The sequence below is a fragment of the Papaver somniferum genome, chromosome 1, assembly GCF_003573695.1.
Source record: "Papaver somniferum cultivar HN1 chromosome 1, ASM357369v1, whole genome shotgun sequence".
NCBI classification, from domain to species: Eukaryota; Viridiplantae; Streptophyta; class Magnoliopsida; order Ranunculales; family Papaveraceae; genus Papaver; species Papaver somniferum.
Genome location: NC_039358.1, coordinates 127,865,552 through 127,876,201, shown reverse-complemented (window position 1 = coordinate 127,876,201; position 10,650 = coordinate 127,865,552).

The window sequence follows — 10,650 nt, the reverse complement described above, 5'->3', positions numbered from 1 at the left end:
AGTTCGAAGTTAGCTTGTAGTAGGATAATGTCTGTAGCGGCTTAATACAGTGTGTATTCAATCTGGACTAGGTCCCTGGGTTTTTCTGCATTTACGGTTTCCTCGTTAACAAAACTTCCGGTGTTTGTGTTATTTCTTTTTGGCATTATATTTTTTATATAATTGAAATAATACAGGTTGTGAGTTAAAGATTATCAATTGGAAATCCAACCTTTGGTTGTTGATTGATATTGATTGATCCTTGGACATTGGTCTTTGATACCGTCCAAGTTATCTCTCTTTTATAAAGACTCGCAGATTTCCATTTGCTTGAGTAAAGATCAAATCGAGAGATTGAGATATAAACTCTTTGATATATCTTTTTATTGATTGAGTCTAACTGTCTAGTTGATTCTCATAAAAAGTATATTGGAGTTTGTCCATACATATTGCTAAGCGAAATATTGGGTGGTGTTGTTAGACCCCCGCTTTTTTAATTGGTATCAGAGCAGGCAAACACGTTTAAGACCTCATAAGTCTGTGTTTGTAGCGATCTGATTATGGACGAGTCTATCTCTAATAACGTACATGTTCATAAATTACCAGATGATTTTCAAAGCTTGGATTCACCGGAGAGGACTGTCACATCTAGGTAAGTATCTAAACATTCTCTTAATGTAAAACCTGTTGAAGTCTGGGAAACACGCCTAGAAGAACAGTTGGATGAACTTTTTGATGAAGGTGATTCAGATATTGATAGAGATGTTGATGAGGAAGTCTCTGAGTATGTGAAGGTTTTGAATTCGTTAAAAAAGAAGAAGATGACAACTTCTCATGTCACTCCTCTTCTGACTCCTCTCTGTCGAGAAAACAAGAAATTGAGAAGATGTTACGCGGGTATTTATGTTTCGAATCGTTCTAACGAATCGATCCTCAAGGATTCTGAGGAAAACCTACGTATGAAGTCACTTGAATGTGATAATCTTTATCAAAAGTACTTTTTGTTGGAAAAGAAACTTGCAGAATCTGAAGCAAGGTTTAACTCTCAACAAATTAGTTTTGATGACAGAGAAAGTACTTGTCTCGCTCGAGAAAAATGCCTTGAGGCTGATTTAGCTGCTGCTCTTGATAAAATCAAGATGTTGGAAGATGACTTGAAAAAGTTCAATACTAGTTCAAGCAAATTAATCACTATGCTAGGAGCAAGTAAAAATCATCGTGATACACGAGGATTGGGCTATAAGGGAATAGATGCTCCAAGTACTAGCAAAGAGATAAAATTTGTCAAGGCAAATGATTCTTCTCAAAAAAAGGTTTCCACTGATGGAAAAAGTAAAATACCTTCTCCGGCAGTTAAGGTTCAAAAAAGAAAAGTTTATCAACCTCCAAAGTTAGCACACACGGATCGAGGTAAGAACTTTCCTTATGTTTTCCACTATTGCGGAAATAAAGGTCACCTGGAAAGGAGATGTCGTTTCCGTATAAGGAATGAGAAACTTCATGATGTTCTTGTTTGGGCATCACAAGAAGTTGTGAAACCAAGATCATACGTTAAGACTGATCCTATTAACGTTACAGGTTGTGATTGTCCAACCTTTAGGCAAAGGAATCAGTGCTATGATAGACCTAGATTTTCCTATAAACGTCGTACGAATCCTTTTCATAATCGTAATGGTTATCAAAAGGATAACTTCGAAAAGACGAAGACAAGATCCAATGCTCCCAATTGGAGAAAGACTAACTTGCAAAAGAATAGTCAATCCAATTCTCTTCCAAGAATTCTAGAAGAGAGTGATGGGAAGAAGGTTCTGACTGTTCCTAAACGCACTCAGAAATAGATACCGAAGAAATACAATGATGTTTTGAGTGTGAAAAGGAATGATCTTCCAGAAAACTCCATGACTATGGAAAAGGAAGTATCCATGATGTTGGAACTTAACAAGTTTTTTGGAAAAATGGAATTGGATGTGAAAGGTTCTAAAAGTGATCTCTTTCATGATAATCCAAAGGTCACTTGTGGTGAGTAAGACTTTGTTCACCCCAACGCAAATTGATTGTGTTGGAAGTGCATCCTCACCAAGGAATGCCCTGCTTTGTATACGGTGAGGGAAGCACAAGAATTGGGGCACACAGATTATGTTCGGTAAGGCGGTAGAATTCGATTGGATTCATCTAAAAAGGTATGTCTATAAACTTGAGCAAGATTTGTACTTTTATTTGCTTAGAATACTTATAATATTCTTGCTTATCGTTCATTTCTACTGTGTTTAAGGTTATTAAATGTTTAGGTTTGAAAATAATAGTTCGGGATGTTTGGACTACATGGTACACATACCAAGTATGCATTACAACATTCAAAATCAAAATCCAGGGGTTTAAGTTCGCAAACCCGTATGCATACTTGACGTCGATATTCGGTAAACTTGTTTTGGCCGTAACTTCTTCGTCCGAACTCGGATTTACCTCATTATTTTTGCATTCTCTTCCTTATTGAATTTCCTTCAAAATGGAGATGAGAATTGTTGAATTTGGATGAGTTAATATTGGCCTTTGTCCTTTCTCTTGTTTTTTAGTGTTTGCTCTGTTTCGTTGCACTTGTTCTATTCTCTTGGACTTGGGCACTGGGATTCTTGGAGAAATCCTATTCTAAGATATTTTTTGGCTGTTATAAGAGTGATGTTGGTGAATCACAAAAAAGTAAGTTCGAGAATGGGTAGTAGTTCACATTGCTATATATTCTTGAGTGTTCACAATCATCTCATGTGAACTATGGTGCATAGTCGTCAATGAATTTGTATGTTCTTCTTTGTTAAGGAAATCTTTTTATACGCTTTTGGTAACCACTCTTGGTATAAATCCGTGCGAAAAAGATTGATTCTACCTTCTAAGGGCAAAGATTGTTATTGCAGTATTAATCTTTATGATTTTGTGATATTGCAATTGTTTATGGGATATGTATTGTTTGCATCCGTGAACTTGAAGGTCTCATATGTTGTCAAAAGTAAAGTCGTTCATAAATTGGTATTCGTATTGATGAAAGGATGAATGGACTTTTGACAAATACAAAAGCTATGCCTATGCAGTCATTTACTTGATGGAAAATAGGATAAAATCTTTTGTGTGACAATGATAAAGTCTATTATGTCATTATGCATATAGTGATGGAAAGATAGAATAGATCCTTGTATGTATTCCGCGGTATTGATCTTATTTGATCCATTCTTTTTGTATTACCATGAAGGCTCCATTGTGTGTCTTATGTTGAGCACGATACAACTAAGTCGATTATTCTTATTGGCTTTGTTGGTTGTTCCATAAGATGTTATATGTTGAGCAATATGAACTAAATTAATCATCTTGGTTGGTTATTTAGTTATTTGCTCCGAAAGTCTTCTTTTGTCGAGCAAAACTTTTGACAATTAAATTGATTACTCTCGTGATTAGTTTGGTTGTTTGTATTCCAATTAGATTAATTATGGGTTCTCTTGTAATTAGTCTAGTTGAATTTTCATATATTCCACAAGTTCTTGTGTTGAGTATATGAACGGCTATACTAATCATGTTCTATTGGTTGATGTAGTCGTATATTCCGTAAGGTTTTCCTTATGTTGAGTAATTGAATGATTAAGGTAGTCATCTCCGTGTGGTTATCTTAGTCGTAGCTCTATGAGTTTTCTTATGTTGAGCACAATCAATTAAATTGATCACTTTCATGGTTTGATTTAGTTGCGTATTCCGATTAAATTAATCATGGGTTTACTTGTGATTAATTTGGTTGAGTTTTGGATATAGAACATCATTTCCATGGTTTTTGGTGTCCAATTAAAAATCCTTCTTTTCTTTCGAAATTAAGGTCGCTCTTTTTGTTCTCTCGGGAATGACATCAAATGGGGGAGAGTTCTTTTGAACTTGTGCTTAATGGTAATATCTTGCGGGGTGTGCGGCTGTGGAATTTTATACGGGTTATCTTGTATCTTAAAACTCCTTGATGAATTCATTTAGCTTCGGCTTTATGGTTGCATCAAAATTAGGTTGGTATGTATTTTTTTCTTTTAGTCTATGAAATGTCTCTTGTGGAAATTTCATTATGATCCAGTTCTTTTAACTTTTCCAATTTTATTGACAAAAAGGGGGAGAAATAATGTAGTTCACACTACAAATACATATGGTTTTCGGATCATTGTGTAAGGGGGAGTGGTTTCCATGATCGAGATGGAGTATTGACTAAGGGGGAGTGATACATATCACCATAGTATTGTTGTTAAAGTCGTGATGCAATTGGACTTTGATGTTACATAGTGATACTATGACACTGTATAATAATGATCGAGAATCTCGATTTCTCTCATTGTTATAGCTACGGATCTTCAACAACGGTGGTTCTAAACTTACAACCTTTGGGATCATTGGAGTACTTGGGAGGACGAAGATTTCAAGGAACGTTGAAGATTAGACTATGGAATATGAGCCACTAAAGTTTATCTTTTTTGTATTCCATATGTATTAACAGTTTTGTCACTAAAATTGACAAAGGGGGAGATTGTTAGAGCATAGCTCGGTCGACCTCGCATGCGTTGCTATATCAAGCATGTTTGTCAATGTTAGTGATCAAAACTATGAGTCTTGATTTCTAGTCTATTATAGATAAGTATCGGACTAGGATAGAAAAGTGTAGTTGAGCTCAAGGATTTCATGGCAATTCATCATACAACGACGAAGATCTACTCAAGGAACCGTGGAACTTCATCAACAAAAAGGTATGTGGAGACTTGAACTTATCTATCACTCAAAAGTCTATCTATTCTATCTCCTACTCCTTATGAGACAAAAAGTCGTATGCTATATAGACTGGATCATACACATTTGACATTTCGAGTTGAGTATTCACTACTTATCTTTTTCTAGAAATCGTGTGTTTGTGAAGCGTTTTGCTTTGATCAAGTTTATCTTCACCTAGTGACGAAAGTCATGAAAAGTTTCAATTACTTTGAAAATTGCTCTGACGTGAAACGGTCTGTGAATAACGGCTATATAACGTCCTCTGAGAATGTCTCAATGATTGGAATGAGAGTTTAGATTACATAAACATGTATTCTTCAATCCGAAGTTTTCGAACTTTGTTGATTGAGAGAAACCGGAGGAACTGGCATTGCCAAGTCCGCGAACTCAGTCCGCGAACTGACGGAAGTTCTTTTACTGAGAATTTCTGCTGAGATTTTCCAAAAACTCGTTTGCGTGTTTAGTCCGCAAACTCAGCCCGCGAACCTAGTCCGCGAACTGGCGGAAGTCTCTTTGCTGAGATTTTCTGCTGAGTTTGGAAAACTCTGCCAGTTTCCTTAAGTCCGCGAACTTGTTTGTGAGCTTAAGTGGTTATGATCTAAAGATGTGCTCTGAACATGAAACTTAAATTACTAAGGAATTCTTTATGCAAACCGTGGCTATAAAGTTCATGAGCCGATTCATCGAATCGAATCATCTTTGTTTCAATTGTGTCTTGTGTAGTTACATAAGATCTCATAGAAATTGAACAACTCTCTAACTAGTTTATTTGAGTCAATTGAACTAGTTATGGTGAAGAAGAACTAGGTTAATATGAAATGTTCATATGGTTAACCTTTTGGGTTACTATGTTGAACCAACATACACGTACACATTTGGGCATGGTTTTCACAAACCCAGTAAACGTCTACCCAAGTGTGTGTGACAAGATAAGTTTTCGATCTAATGGTTGAGAAATATTATCTTGAATCTAAATCATGTGTTTCATCTAATGGTGAATATGGATTGCTTTGTAACCAAGGAAAAACCCTGATTTGAAGGCTATATATAGGAGACATCTAGCATTGGGAAAAACTAATCCCCACACGTCTGTGTGATACTAGTGCGCTCGTTAGAGTCGATTCTCCTTTAACCTTTGGTTTTCACTAGTCCAAAAGGGGCTATAAATGACGAATGAAGTCTGTTATAAAACATGATTTGGTGTGACTCTTTATAAATGACTCTTTATAAAGAGTCACGGTTTTCATATGTCATTCGAACCGTTATTTATTTGGTGTGACTCTTTATAAATGACAAATAAAGAACGTTATTAAGTATGACGAGTAAAATATGATTTTAAGTCACGGCCAGAATATATTATTTAGTACCACGATTATCTTATGTTAAATACAATCATGGACGATGTCTGTCATAAAGGAGGTGTTTTCGTAGAAACAAATATACTAATTCAAAACAGGAATGACGATGTCTGTCATAAAGGAGGTGTTTTCGTAGAAACAAATATACTAATTCAAAAAAGGAATGTTCCGTCATTTTCAGGCTCTTGATTCAAATTTGGTATTTAGATTTTGTTAATATGAAATTCATTCAGATTTAGGTTTAGTGTTTCTGAAACAAAATTTTGAACGAATTCTGGAAATGTAACAGAATCTTAAATAAAACGGCTGAGATAACTTTATTTAAATTACCCAAAAAGAACAAAGAATATCTGAATACATATTAAACACTAAAAGAAAATTCAATCTACATTCACATAATCATTAAAATTAAATTCAATCTACTGTCACTCTAAGAAATTACATAAGCTTTGGGACACTATGTCACCTCTTGAAACATCTCCAAGTACTCCATTTTTATCGCATAACATCGCACTTGCATCCATAATTTCATCAATCATGCAGTGATAACAGTCATCATTCAGTGGTTTTGATTTATCATCATATGCACATTCAACCGCTTCTTTCCTGAAGTTCCTCAAAAAAAAAGCTAAGGAAAAACGACGAAGGTATTGCTGATATCCTAATGTCCTGTATAACAAGATACAAGTTAGTTGAAATTTCAATGCATTGAAGGAAAGCAACGGCCACATATTCAAGTATAAAGAAGAATCATTGATCTCGACTGCGGGAAAAAAATATAATCTAATAACAGAGACAGTGACACACCATTAAGCTAAAACCACAAATACTTGCACCCACAAAACAACCTACATGCGAAATCTTCAGAGCAAACCTTTATAAATAAATTACATGCGACTTACACAACATATATAGTGATTTGCAGATTCTTCAATAAATCAATCACTACTTTAATTACTACACTGCTAAATAGTATATTCAAAAGACCAGATCACATAATGGAGAAAGAATATACAGTAAATGAATGCAATATATAACAATACCTGGAGCTGTTTAACCACATCTCTAAATGAGGATCCAGACACTTCAATCCAAGTCGGCATAAATACAAGATAAAGCATTGCATGGAAAGGATTGGAAGCAACCATATCTGCAAATGCACAACGAAGCTTGAACTGTATCACTTGTACAACAACTGTATAGAAAACAGTACAAGATTAACGAAAGTGTTAGGCATCAAGTGGTATGTTATTTGTTAATAGTAGGAATCAAGTATCTGAATCAAACTTTACTGGAAAATTCTATCTAACCTGGGAGATAAGGTAAAGGTTGTATACAAGAGAAAACTGCAGAATGATGGGCATGTTAGAGGTGTATAACAACTTAATAAGATGTGAACCTTGTTGTCCACGAGCATTTTTTGCTAACTGGTAGGACAATGCCGGACCCTTGGAATTGGGGAAGATCAAGATTGTTGTTCACAAATTTGTCACGTTTGGGAGGTTCTGCCGGTAGAATGCTTTATCCGACCTTGTCTGTCCAAGTTATCAGCAGATGGAACAAAGCACTGACATTACCTTCAAAATCAGCATATTCTCTTTATCTATCCCAGGCAATCTGGTTATCCAGTCTTGAACTCCTCTCGTTCTCACGCAAGCAGTTGAGCCAGTACTCTGAGAAACTAACAAAAGAATAGCAAAATAACCAACCATGAATTAGTAAAAGTCTTCGCAGGTCAGCATGAAATATGAACTTATCTTGAACCAATAACAAATAGCCTAATTTTCCAGCAACGTCATAAAATAACTGAATTTCATGTCCAATACAAAATGCAAGTTTGTAATGCACAAATGATTTTCAGGTACAAATCAACTGTTTATACTGGAACTCATTTTCAGATACATTCCAATTACTGTCATTTACAAAGTTAAACATCAAAGGGGAAACAGTTTGCAAAGCTTATAAAGAAACTCAAAAGGTTTAAACGGCAACCAAATGTGAGTAATATACTGGCTGAACTTTTTGAACCTCTATCTAAATTATAACAACCTCACTTATATTAAGGCTCGAAGAAAACTCACCTCTGAGGCTGTTCATGCACAATCTGAGCTGCAGATTAAGCAGCAATTCCTTGCTTCGGCCTCAATATAATTCCAGCATCTTGCTTTGGCTTCAATATAATTCCAGTATCTTGAACTTTAGGATCAATTACAATCTCACATTCAAGCACAGGAGCAACGACTGCACATTTCAAAACAATCAAACACATGAAGAACTCAAATCATTTACTATCACAATAATTAATCTCCCAGACTCCCACAAAACGTGTTATATAAAGGAAATGATCTTACTTTTCTTGTGCCTTTGGAATGATTTGTATGTTGTTATCCTGAACAAGGATGAGGCCAAGGTTTTGGGATTCTCCCAAATTTATATCAGATGACATATAGGATGGAAGCATTGCCAGTTGTGAATCTGAAAATCATCAATATAAAATTGATTAACTTTCTAGATACAACCACAAGTATAAATTGAAACACGATATTCTAAATCTTCTCAGATTCAAGACTACAGCAAAACAGTCATTACAGACACAAAAAAAATCCTAACAAATAGAAAAGCTAGATTCAATGATAATACTTCTATGTTAACTGTTTAAAAGGGAACTCAAACAGAATTTATAAATCGATTTTACCTGGGTAAGACCTTCCACAATACTGAAATCACAAAGAACACAAAGAAATCAAAATCCATAACAAATTCCAGATTCAAAAAATAATCCCCAATTTCACTTAAAACCCTAAAATCTTTACAACAATCTTCCCAAATCGTATTTTTTTTGTAAAAACCCTAGAATCTTACAAGAACATTAAATCTAATCGAACAAGATAAAACGAAGAAGAACCATACGTGAAGTAATGGGTTTGTTCAATGAGAAACTAATTGTTGTTGTTTTCTTTGTTGGAGAGCTTGGGTTTTGTAGAAAAGATGAAAAAGATTGGGGGTGGGGGGTAGTTTTTCTGAATTTTTCAGACGCATGATAAGGACCATGGAGGAGAAAGAGGCACCGGGCACGGAAAAAGGCTAGGGTTAGAAGTTGGACGCAAAGAAATGGCAGCTAAAGACTGGGCTATAGGTCCGATACCGAACTAGATAAATGGCTCGCGGCCCATTAGTCGCTGGGTTAACCATTTTCAAATTTATAGTAACCTGGCATTACATGTGGCTAGCTACTTTTGGTTATGTAATAGAAGATTAGTGGTGGGCGTACAAATACTAAAAATATTTGTCGGATTTATTCCGTGATATAATAGTTTATGTTTAAATCACACACCTAGTAAATTACCACGTTTGAGAATGACGTTTTTTTTTTGCGTTAAATGATGAGCCCAACGATTTTCTGGTTATATGACGGAATTTGTTTGTCAAATTTTATTCACGTGATTAACCTGTCATTTAAAAATGTGATTAATATCCTTTTCTGGACTAGTGTTTCTTCTCTAAAACCAGGTTAACGACTTAAAGACTTCATTGGGATTGTGAAGTTAGACCGATACTACTTTTATCGTAGTTGTGTGATCTGATCTTGCATCTTCTATCGTACGAGTACAATCTTTGATTGGCTTGAGATCGTGAGAGTTCTCCGATAGGCAAGATAAAGAAGTCACAAACATCTTCGTATCACTGTTTGTGATTCCTCGACAAACCGCTTGTGTAGTCAAGAAGGATTGTTGAGAGGTGATTGATTAATCTAGGTTGTTCTTCGGGAATATAAGACCGGATTATCAATTGGTTCCTGTTCACCTTGATTTTATATCTTAAGGCGGAACAAAAACCTAGAGTTTTTCTATGGGAGACAGATTTATCCTTTGATAGACTTTTTTGTGTGAGACAGATTTGTTTATTATCAAGTCTGCGATTTTGGGTTGCAGCAACTCTTAGTTGTGGGCGAGATCAGCTAAGGGAATCAAGTGCGCAGTATCCTGCTGGGATCAGAGGCGTAGGAGTACAATTGTACCTTGAATTAGTGGGAGACTGATTGGGGTTCAACTATAGTCCAGTCCGAAGTTAGCTTGTAGTAGGCTAGTGTCTGTAGCGGCTTAATACAGTGTGTATTCAATCTGGACTAGGTCCAGGGGTTTTTCTGCATTTGCGGTTTCCTCGTTAACAAAACTTCTGGTGTCTGTGTTATTTCTTTTCCGCATTACATTTTTTATATAATTGAAATAATACAGGTTGTGCGTTAAAGATCATCAATTGGAAATCCAACCTTTGGTTGTTGATTGATATTGATTGATCCTTGGATATTGGTCTTTAGTACCGTCCAAGTTATCTCTCTTTGATAAAGACTCGTAGATTTCCATTTGCTTGAGTAAAGATCAAATCTAGAGATTGAGATATAAACTCTTTGATATATCTTTTTATTGATTGAGTCTAATTGTCTAGTTGATTGTCATAAAAAGTATATTGGAGTTTGTCCATACAGATTGCTAAGCGAAATATTGGGTGGTGTTGTTAGACCTCCGCTTTTTCA